The sequence below is a fragment of the Hemitrygon akajei genome, chromosome 13, assembly GCF_048418815.1.
Source record: "Hemitrygon akajei chromosome 13, sHemAka1.3, whole genome shotgun sequence".
NCBI classification, from domain to species: Eukaryota; Metazoa; Chordata; class Chondrichthyes; order Myliobatiformes; family Dasyatidae; genus Hemitrygon; species Hemitrygon akajei.
Window position 1 is genome coordinate 65,829,988 of NC_133136.1, and position 12,391 is coordinate 65,842,378.

At 38.4% G+C, this 12,391-nt stretch overlaps 1 protein-coding gene across 4 annotated transcripts in view; it reads right to left on the bottom strand.

Annotated features, from left to right (window-relative positions):
* LOC140737958 (TBC1 domain family member 1-like) overlaps nt 1-12,391 on the bottom strand; it is a 245,980-nt gene that overhangs the window by 232,061 nt on the left and 1,528 nt on the right. The gene's annotated exons all lie outside the window — the stretch shown is intronic.

Sequence of the window (12,391 nt, forward strand, 5' to 3'; positions counted from 1 at the left end):
ATTAAAGAGATTGACAAGAGATATTCGATTACTCCTAGCAAGGAGCTTTACAAACAAAGGGTTGAACTTCAAACGGAACATAGTTTATTACTTACATCTTCGATTGAAAATCAATTAATGAAAACCAGATCTGATTTTTATATACATAGTGATAAATCGGGTAAACTGTTAGCTAGTCAATTGAAGAATGCTTTGGTTAAATGTCAAATTACTAAGATCCGTCAGCAGAATGGGGATCTGACAGTTAACCATGCTGAGATAAATAAATCATTTCAAGATTTTTATACCTCCCTGTATCATTCCGAATTCCCTAATGATCGTAATACCATGTGTGATTTTCTTGGGAAATTGAATTTTCCAAAATTACCATCAGATGATCTTTCAATATTAGAAACTCCTATTACGGATGCAGAAATTAAAGGTGTTATTTCCTCTATGAATTCTGGGAAAGCACCAAGCCCAGATGGGTATACAGTAGAATTTTTAAAATGTTTTTCCACTACTCTTTCTCCTTGGTTATGCAGGGTTTTTGAAGAAACAATTAGATTGGGCAATCTGCCACAATCTTTTTATAGAGCTTCCATTTCTTTAATACTGAAGAAAGATAAAGATCCTACTGACTGTGCATCCTATAGACCAATATCTTTATTGAATGTAGATTCCAAGATCTTTTCCAAGTTACTGGCATCCAGGCTGGAGAAGGTATTACCCCAAATTATTTCGGAAGATCAAACCGGTTTTATTAAAAATCACTATTCTTTTTTCAATGTTAGGAGATTATTGAATATTGTTTATACTCCTTCACATAGCACTTCAGAATGTGTTATTTCATTAGATGCGGAGAAAGCATTTGATAGAGTTGAATGGCCATAATTATTTTATGTGCTTGAGAAGTTTAATTTTAGTCCAACATTTATTTCCTGGATTAAACTGATATATCATACTCCAGTAGCCTCAGTGCTTACTAACAATCTAAGATCTCCATTTTTCGTTTATTTCGGGGTACTAGACAAGGCTGTCCTCTTAGTCTATTATTATTTGATATTGCTTTAGAACCCTTGGCAATTGCTATCAGAGAATCACAGAACATTTTTGGCATTAATAGTGGGACAGATATACATAAGTTATCATTATATGCAGATGATTTACTATTATTTATTTCTGATCCTGAGAAATCCATTCCTGCAGTTTTATCATTGTTGGTTCAATTTAGTGATTTTTCCGGGTATAAATTAAATCTTAATAAGAGTGAATTGTTTCCTTTAAATAGACAGGTTCCAATTTATGGAAATTTACCTTTTAAATTAGTTAATGACTCTTTTATTTACTAAGGATTAAAATCACAAAAAACTATAAAGACTTATTTAAGTTTAATTTTTTACCCTTAATTGATCAAATTAAATGTTTGTTTACTAAATGGTCACCACTATCTTTATCACTGATAGGTCGGATTAATGCTATTAAGATGGTTATTTTACCCAAGTTTTTATATATATTTCAAGCGGTACCAATTTTTATTCCGAAATCTTTTTTTGCTAATGTTGATTCAAAAATTTCCTCATATATATGGCAGAATAAAAATCCTAGGTTAGGTAAAATATATTTACAGAAGGCAAAGAAGGAAGGTGGATTGGCATTGCCTAATTTTAGATTTTATTATTGGGCAGTCAATATCCGATATTTGATATGTTGGTTAAAGGATTGGGATTTATCTTTTAGCCCTCATTGGGTGAACCTGGAAATTAAATCTGTACAAGGATTTTCATTGGGTTCTATTTTAGGGTCTTCTCTTCCCTTTGTTCTTTCTAAATTGCCGAAACGAATTGACAACCCGATAGTTAAACATACTTTACGTATATGGTTTCAATTTTGGAAATTTTTTGGGTTGACTCAGTTTGATTTAAATATTGCTATTGTATCCAATTGCTTTTTTTATCCTTCTATTATAGACCAAGCTTATTCAGCTTGGAAGACTAAAGGATTATTACGATTTTCTGATTTATTTTTGGATAATTGTTTTATGTCTTTTGAGCAATTATCTAATAAATATAATTTGCCTAGATTTCATTTTTTTAGATATTTACAGATTAGGAATTTCTTAAATACTGTACTTCCTACTTTTCCAGATTTTGTTTGAACTAAATCCTTTTCAGAAAGGGCTAATATCAAAACTCTACAATATAATTATGAAGATACATTCAGAGCCCTTTTATAAGACTAAAAATGATTGGGAAAGAGAACTTAACCTTATTATCCCTATTGAGAATTGGGATAAAATTCTTCAATTAGTTAATACATCATCTATATGTGCTAAACATTCATTAATACAGTTTAAAGTTGTGCACAGGGCTCATATGTCCAAGGATAAATTGGCTCGTTTTTATTCCTATATAAATCCTATTTGTGACAGATGTCATTCTGAGATAGCGTCTTTAACTCATATGTTTTGGTTGTGTCCGCTTTTGAAAAAATATTGGAAAGATATTTTTGATATTATTTCCACGGTATTGAACATTGATTTACAACCTCATCCTATTACTGCAATTTTTGGTTTACCAATGATGGACTCACTCCATTTATCCTCTTCCGCTTGTCGAATGATTGCATTTCTTACATTAATGGCTAGAAGATCTATTTTGTTGAATTGGAAAGAAATTAATCCTCCTACCGTATTTCATTGGTTTTCTCAAACTATGTTATGTTTAAATTTAGAAAAAATTAGAAGTGTTGTATTTGATACTTCTATTAAATTTGAAAAGATATGGAGACCATTTATTCAATATTTTCATATGATGTAATATGACCCTGTTCCAAGCCTATTTGTTTTTCCAGTTTTGATTGTATATATGTTGAGGATCGGAGTTGACGACACTGATGATTTTCTATTGTTGTGAGATATTATAAACAGCCCTTTTTTTATTTTTTATTTTTCTCTTTTTTCTTTTTTTGTTTTTTTCTCTATTAGTTATTAGATTATTAGATTAGTTTTTTTGCATAATTTTTTCTTCTTTTTTTCTGTTTTTAAAAAAATATATATTATGATATACCTAGGTTTGACTTGTTTATTTGTATATTGTATCGTTCATGATTTGGGAATACTCATTTATACTGTAATCATTGCTTATGTATTCTCTCATGCTTAGTTGGAAAGTGTATGTTTGTAATCCCATTATCTATGTATCATTTTATTTTGTTGATATTAATAACAATAATAAAAAGATTGAAAAAGATGGAAGAAGCTGCCGCCACCACTATCACACCTTCCCTTGAGCTTGTTACACCTTCAATAAGATCATGCTGATCTGATTTTAACATCAGCTCCATATCTACCTGTTATGATCTTCTATAAAGATTCCTCATATCTTTGCACTTGTACTCTCTACTGTTTTTTCTAAACCACTTTCACAAACTCCCCTGCCACTTTCAATGAAATATGCACATCTACCCTGATTCCCTTTGTTCTTTCGCACCTTTTAGAATTGTGTTCTCTAATTTCTAGCACTTCTCATTTTTTCTCTACCAAAACTAAACATTTCACATTTCTCAGCATTAACTTTTATCTGTCACCCCTCTCCCCATTCCATTACCCTGTCGATGTCTCCTCAAGTGCATTACTATCCTCCACACTGCAGTTTGTCTCCACGTTTTGGGTCATTTACAAATTTGATAATTGTGCTCTGTGCATCCAAATGCAGTGGTTGAGGCAACTGACTGTGTTGTTGTCACACTGCAATCCCCAGTGTACTTTGCTAGAAGAGAAATGGGCACTGGGTAAACAGCCAATGTTGCTTCCTCTGCATTTCAGAACACAAAATATCTGAGGTCCTATCCCCAGTCATTGTAGAAGTGAACAGTGCACAGTTGAAATACATGCTGGAAGCTTTGTATTTGTAAATGGCATCCTAGTTTCAGAACCATGGTACAAAATCCAAGTATTGAAAAGTATTAAGGACACATTCAGCAGGAACAAAACTTCAGTAGATTTAGGCCATGTAGGAAGTAGGGATAAAGCCTTTCAAAGCCAAAGACCAGAAAGAACTGGAGTGCCTGCAGCTGAACGAAAATGCCACCAACTGGGCGCATCCCCTTTGCGTCCCCTCTAGCCTCTGTCCTTTGAAGGATCTTCCCGCTGGCCAAGTCACTGTCTAGACTTGATGGAACTCAGAAATCAGACCCTGGCCAGGGAGATTTATCAGGATGCCACCTAACTATTTCAATAATCTCCCAGATCTATTTCCCACCTCAGCCAACAAGGACGACCAGTACTTCAGAGACATGCCACCCGCCTGGAAGCTGGGTCAATTTCTGACCATTGATTGTGGTGGTTCTGCAGTTTTTTTTATATGCTTAGTGTCAATGAGAAAGGAAGGGTAATCAGATATGATGGTCTAATTTCATAATTAACAGGCTAAGCAATTACATCTGATGGAAGGAGGCTGTGATTTCCAAGCAATAGCACTTGTGAGAACGACTCATCACTCAGTGACGGAGTTGGCCCTATCCTTGGCAGAGCTGGCAAAGCTGCTGGTTCACAACTCTAGCGACACAGATTTCAACTTCCAAGGCTGCTTGTGCAGAGTGGTCATGTTCTCCCTGTGCTTGCACGGATTTCCTCTGGGTGCTCCAGTTCTCCACTGCGTCTCGAAGACATATGGGCCAATAGATTAACTGACAGCTGTAAATTGCATTGCGGGTGTAGGAAAATGGCGGAATATGTAGGGAAGTTTATGGGAGTATAGAGAGAAAGTAAAATTGGATTAGCTTAGTGTTAATGGCTGCTTAATGGTTATCATGGACTCAGAACAGTGAAAAGCCTATTTCTCTATTTCTATGACTCTAAATGGCTTAAGAGTCTGAATCGCCTTCCTCTTTCCCCACAGTGCTCCTACTGGAGAGGTAAGTGGAGACCCATCTTAGAAGAAATCAAAGTTATTTCAATTCCAGGCCCTTCCCCAGCTTGTCTGTATGCTCCGTGTAATTTTCTTCATTCAGAGATGCGGTGTTCATGTGCCTAGCCCAGAGGCCTGCGATCCTATCTCCACAGTAACTGGAGTAGTGCTCTGTGATATGGCTGTGGTCAGAAAACTCATTTTAATACATTTGACACTTACACCACTGGGGTGTTTCCTGGAAGTGGCAAAAAAACTAAATGTTGCATTGAAAATTCATACTTCATGGAATCTCACAGGATTGACTCATGGAAACAGGCCATTCTGGTCCAACGAGCCTGCGCTGGCTGCCCAATTACACCCACTTGACCAATCAAACTACTAACCTGTTCATCTCTGGAATGTGGGTGGAAAATGGAACGCCTGGAAGAAACTCACATCCTCACAGGGAGAACTCCTTTCAGAGAGTGGTGCTCACTGGTGCTATAATGGCATTACGCTACCATGATAACACAGAACAATTAGAGAAATCACAGAGGCATTCTGATCAAAACCTGTCTTGCAAAGTAAAAACATTTGTTTTTGACCAAACACCTGAGCAGTGGACACATCTTCTTTTGATTCAGTGAAACTGTACTATCTCATTAACACTGCATCAGTGAAAGGTTTTGCCTTTCTGTGTTTAATTCATTGATTTAACCTGTAATGTACTACTTTGGTCCTTCTCAATTAATCTAAATATTTTCTGGCAATGATGATATTGTAGCCTTCTGAACAATTAGAACAGTGTGTGGTAGTAGGGATCAGTAATTTTTTGGGGCTACATCAGAATGGCTGGGTCTCATTCAGAGTGTAAAGGTTTCAAGGTCCCTCTGGCAGTGTCAACATTTCGGTTTATGTCACAAACTGTGGTTGAAGGTTGCTGGTCCAGGTCCACTGTGATGTGCCTCCAGCAAAGAAAACCCTGGGTGAAACTGCTCGTGTAACTGTCACATGGTGAAGAGCGGACACTAATCAAATTGTTCACATCACAATCCCATCACATCATTAACTGTGGGACCAACCAAATTCAACAACCCTTACCGAGGTGGAAACAGACAAACACAGCACTCAAAACTTTCAGAGTTGACCTGAAGGAATTTTTTTTTTGCTGAGAAGGGTGAGATTCTCTCTGACATAAAAGCAGTTGTCACGTGGTTGCTAGAGACGCAGACACACTATAGGAAACATCCCTGGCATGCACAGTTCTATCACACTGCAAACAACAGACCAGCACTTGCTGCTGATTGCTTCTGAGAACCACTGGCAAGTGGCCATCAACACAACACAGGCTTGTCCAGGAAAAACCACATGTTGCTAAATCCAGCTCTGGGTACATAGTGACAGATCTTAAATGGCAATAAAGTGGATTCCGGATAAATGGGACACACCATGACCAATACATTTTGGCCCAATTACGTGGCTGCCCCATTTGAATTTCAATTGCCTTTATTTCTTACATTTTTCACATACACGAGTGAAAATCTGTCTGTTATGTTTCCATCTAAATGTAAAATGTGTAATTTATAGTAATTTGTAATAAATAGTATGTACAACCAGGCAGTCAATATAGCATAGAAATACAATTGTATCAGCATGAATTTATCAGTCTGATGGCCTGGTGGAAGAAGCTGTCCCAGAGCCTGTTGGTCCTGGCTTTAATGCTGCGGTACCGTTTCCCAGATGGTTACAACTGGAACAGTTTGTGTTTGGGGTGACTCAGGTCCCCAACGATCTTTTGGACCCTTCTTACACACCTGTCTTTGTAAATGTCCTGAATAGTGGGAAGTTCACATCTACAGATGCTCTGAGCTGTCTGCACCACTCTCTGCGAGTCCTGCGATTGAGGGAGGTACAGTTCCCATACCAGGCAGTGATACAGTCAGTCAGGATGCTCTCAATCGAGCCCCTGTAGAAAGTCTTTAGGATTTGGAGACACATGCCGAACTTCTTCAACCGTCTGAGGTGAAAGAGGCGCTGTTGTGCTTTTCTCACCACACAGTCAGTATGTACAGACCACGTGAGACCCTCGGTGACGTGAATGCTGAGGAACTTAAAGCTGTTCATCCTCTTAACCAAAGTGTGTTGGCACAGCACGGCGGCAGAGCAGTCAGGGTAATGTTATTACAGCGACAGCGACTCTGGTTCTGTTCCCACTGCAGTCTGTAAGGAGATGGTGCATTCTCCACATAATCATGTGGGTTTCCTTCGGGAGCTCTGGTTTCCTCTCACATCCCAAAGACGTACAGGCTGGTAGGTTAATTGGTCACATGGGTGTAATGGGTGGCTTGGGATCATTGGGCCGAAGGGCCAGTTATGGTGCTGTATCTCTAAATTTAAAAAAAAAGAGAAAACTAACATACGCTTCCCTGACATTTATTGCTCAGTCTGCTAAGTGACTCCAGTAATTTTTACCTCGTTTCACAACTGGGAAATAAAATCATCAGGGTGCAGACTGCAGCCTATCCATTCAGTTAGTATTTTCCACTGATTGGACTGGGCATACATACAGCATAATACACATGCAAGCAGTGAAATGAAACAAAGTACCTCTAGGGCATTCTGGAGGGCAGGCAATATTTGTCAAGGAAACTCAACTTGCAGCCAGACTTTGGGGTTTCCAACTCTATTCAGGCCTAGGAACTCAATTCAATTCTGGCTTCAGCTTCAGGAATGCACTTACCATCAAACACAGCAAACAAAATCTAAGGCAGGACTGTAACTTGGAACTAGCTGGTCAGAAGCAACTCAAAAATAAACAATCCTGAATAATCAGTCAGGAAAAAAACAACAGAAATTAATAAACAGAATTCCTAAAAATTATCTTCAGAAAAACATCTCCTTTTATCTCTTCAATTAATTGAAATAATACAAAAATTCAAATATTGCATGTTACATATTTTATGAAAGTCTCCACTTCCAGTATTGTTTGAGGAAAAGCTTGAAGACATCTTATGAAAATGCGTTCAAATCAGACTCAGAATTTTATTGGAATGTGTGACTGACAGAAAATCAAATTTAAGACAAAGATCAGTCTGAATTACAATCCTCTGCACTGGGGACACAACCAACCTTATGCACATCATAAACTTTAGAAAACTTATAAACATAAGAAATAGACACAGGCGCAGACTTGTGTTCTGTGTTGTTCTGACGAGCATTGTGGGCATGCTATGTTGGTGTTGGAATGTGTGGTGACCTTTGTAGTCTGCTCCCAGCACATCCTTAGGTGTGTCGGCTGTTAACACAAATGATGCACATTACTGTACATTTCCATGTATATGTGATAAATAAACCTGAATCTGACTGTACAGAAGGGCCTTGGATTCAAAGTCCTTAAAAGTGACACCACAGGTGAAGCTGGCATATAGCATCCTCTAGTCTTTGCCCCATTGTTGATTTGCACTTACTGTATTTATTATTACCATGTACATTGTTTACTGTAAGCTTCACGTGAGCAAGAATTTCATTGGGTGTATAGCAAATAAACAAATCTGAATCCTCTATACATATCAAAAAGGAGCTTTCAGTCTGTCGTTACGTTCTTCGGTAGATTACTCTTGCACTTACTTCCCCTTTCATTATCAATTTCTTGGTCACCATCGGTGGAATCAAGAAGGCAACATCCATCATCAAAAATTCCTACCATCCAAGCCATGCCATCTCTCACAGCTACTGTTGGTCAGGAGCTACAGTTGTCTGAAGTCCCACATTAACAGGTTCAAGAACAACAACTTCCTTTGTACTCTTTGCTCGTGAACCAACTGGAAATCCCTAATTACTTCACAGCAACATGATCATCACTTTATTTTGCACTAAAATGGACTTTTCATTGTCTTTCACTGCACCTACGCATACATGTACATATGACAATAAACCTAACTTTGCTGAATTTAAATGTTGCCAGTTCTCTGGTTAACTGCTTTATTTGGCAATATTATTAGCTTTTTCCTCTGAAATAATCCCAAATCTAATATTTCTTCATCGACAAAACTCAACTACTTTCCTGTCGATGCTCTTTTACCCAAAATGGTGTTAACTGTATATATTATATGTGCACAAATCAAGCTGAAAAGCAACACGGCAGAGAAAGAGAGACACAGACAAATGAAAGTGAAAATTCCTCAATGAACAGTTCTGTTTTGCTGCCACCAAAACATGCTGTTTGGAGGCTTAACGGTCTACCATACTTAACGATGTGGCCACATCGTTCTAATAATCTGCGTTCAGCAAAGGATGTCAGATGACCTGTGTTTGTGTAGCAACCTCAGGTCAAGCAGCAGTAACCCTGTCACAGCCAGCAGCAACTGTTCGGAATTCCATGTCACTGGAGTGATCACCGAGGAACCTCAAGTACATTTGGTCTGATGTCTTGTGACAAGACCCATTACAGAACTTGGGCTTTTCCATTACGTAATGGAAACCTTAATGACTAGTTGAAAGCCGGCAGAAATATTCCAATTTTATTTCAGAAGTATCTCAGCTTTGCTGGTGTCAGAAGACTAATACTCGTAAGGTCACAAGACCATAAGACACCGGAGCAGAACGCGGCCATTTGGCCTATCACGTCTTCTCCACTATTCAGTCATGGCTGATCTATTATCCTGCTCAAACCCATTCTCCTGCCTTCTTCCCATAATGTTTGATGCCCTTACTAATCAAGAACCTATCAACCTCTTCTTTAAATATACCCAGTGACTTGGCCTCCACATATTCACAGTCCTCTGTAAAAATAAAATCCTCCTCATCTTTGTTCTAAAGGGACATCCTTGTATTCTGAGGCTGTGCCCTTTGGCCCTAGATTCCCCACTATCAGAAACATCCTCTCCAAATTCACACTACCTAGGCTTTTCAATTTTTGATATGTTTCATTGAGATCCTCCTCATCCTTCTGAACCCCAGCATGTATAGGCCCTGAGCCATCATGCGCTCATTATATGTTAAACCTTTAATACCCAGAATCTTTCTCGTGAACTTCCTCTGGACTCTCTACAATGCCCGCACATCTTTTCTTAGATAAGGGGCCCAAAATTGTTCACAATACTCCAAATGCGTTCTGGACCAAGGTCTTATAAAGACTCAGCGTAACATCCTTTCTCTTAAATTCTCTAGGCCTCTCAAAATGAATGTAACACTGCATTTGCCTTTCTTACCACTGACTCAACCTGCAAGTTAACCTTTAATGAATCCTGCACGAGGACTCCCAAGTCCATTTGCACCTCTGATTTCTGAATTTTCTCCCCGTTTAGAAAATAGGCTATACCCTTATCCCTTCTGGTACATGACCATACACTTTCCTACACTGTATTTATTCCATCTGACATTTCTTTGCCCCATCTGCAGACCCCCTGCTTCCTTAACACTACTTGCCCCTTCACCTATCTTTGTATCAGCCACAAACTTGGCCAAAAAGCCATCAATTCCACCAACCAAATCACTGACATACAACAGAAAAAGCAGTCCTAAAAGTGACCAATAGTCACCAGCAGCCAACCAGAAAAGGCCCCCTTTATCCCAATGTTTTGCCTCCTGCCAGTCAGCCAATCTTCTATCCATGTTATTAAACTTCCTGTAATCTCATGGGCTCTTGACGTGTCATGTGTGGCACCTTCTGAAACTCCAGTAAATGACATCCACTGACTCTCATTTGTCTATCCTGTCTGTTATTTTCTCAAATAATTCCAACAGATTTGCCAGGAAAGATTTCCCTTCATGAAAATCATGCTGACTGACATTGGCCAGTTTTATCATGTGCCTCCAATACCCCAAAACCTCATCCTTTCTGTATACATATTGTTTCTGTAAAATAGTTGTAAGAAGGTCCAACAATTCCTAACCCTCATCGTGGTCTCAAACTAATTTAAAAAGAAGTTAAAGGTTAACTTTATTTGATACATATACATGGAAACATTAAAACATACAGTGAAAAGTTATCATTTGCAACGAGGATAACGCTGGAGGCAGCCCACAAGTTTCACCATGCTTCTGGGGCCAATATAGTATGCCCACAATTTACTAATCCTAATCCGTACATCTTTGGAATGTTGGAAGGAACAGGAGCCACCAGAGGTAACCCACGCGGTCACAGGGAGAGCATACAAATTCCTTACAGACGCCAGTGGGAATTGAACCCTGATCTCCCAGCTGGCACTGTAAAACACTGTGCTACCGTCCCATTTTTAAATGGTTAAATACTTAAAAATGTAAAATTTATACCTATAGTTCACATTTACTTTGATGAGATTTTAAAAAAATGCTCCCAGCAGTAACAGCAGAGAGAGAAAGAAAGACGTTTATCCAGGAACCAGAGTACAGAAAGTCAATGTTTGCAAAGTTTCTTGGAAACTCATAAACCTGTATTATCCAAAAAACTGTCTAACCCTGCCAAAATGAATAGGACTCAGACATCTCTGTCTTATCCTGTTATTTACCCACTGGCCATCTTCTATAGCTTCCCTCTCCATCACTATTCATGGCATTCACTAAAGCATGCATTCCACCCTTCCTTAGTACTTCTAAATACTCCCCTTGCATCATACCGCCGGTCTATATATGTCCTGTCTCTATCTCACATCTGTTACACTTCAGACATCACTGTTCAAACATCACACTTAACAGACCATACTTTGTGCAAAGGTTTAAAAATAGAAAGTTAGGTATTTCTTGCTGCTTTCTTTTACACATGAACACCTCCCACCATAGCTGAAGAACTGATTTTAATCAACTGCATGCCTACCAAAGATCCTCAAATATCTTGTCTGCTAATTGGCCTTAGGGTGGAACTATTCAAATTACTTCACTTACAGTAACATTTTCAGTGGCTGGCAACAGCACTCTTGCATCCCTTCAGTGCTGATGAACAGATGACAACTTCTCCACTTAAGGTTTGCTGATTGAAAACAAAACACAACTGGGAAGTGACAATATGGAGAGATAGTGAAATGAAAAGAAAAAAGGATTATCAAAAATAAATCAGATAACAATGGTAATAAAGGGGCGGGCAAATATAAATGAGGTGTTATAGTACAGAGGGCTCAGATCCAGGTGCTGGGATTAGTATGGAAAAGTGCTTCATGGCCTGCACAGTCAGGGTGTGTTGAAGGGTTTAATTCTGTGCTATAAGGCACTATGACTTTCTAATCAGTTAAAGGCAAGATCAGATCTGCTTTCAGAAAATGTTTCACACAGGATATGGCTTGGATGTCCATTTACAATAGCCAATCAGAAAGTCTAGAATTATTTAACAAGCAACGACGGGACACAATAGGATTGGTTTTTTTTCTGAACTGCGAACTAGAATAGGCTGATGGAACTTCTCTTTAATGATCTGCTGACCTAGTTATAACAACCATGAGGCATTAGACGAACGTTGAACAATCTGGCAGCAGGTTTATTTGCAAGATTTTTAAAAAAGTAGACGGATAGTATACAATGAAATCCGATCCACTAAGTTAACAGCATTT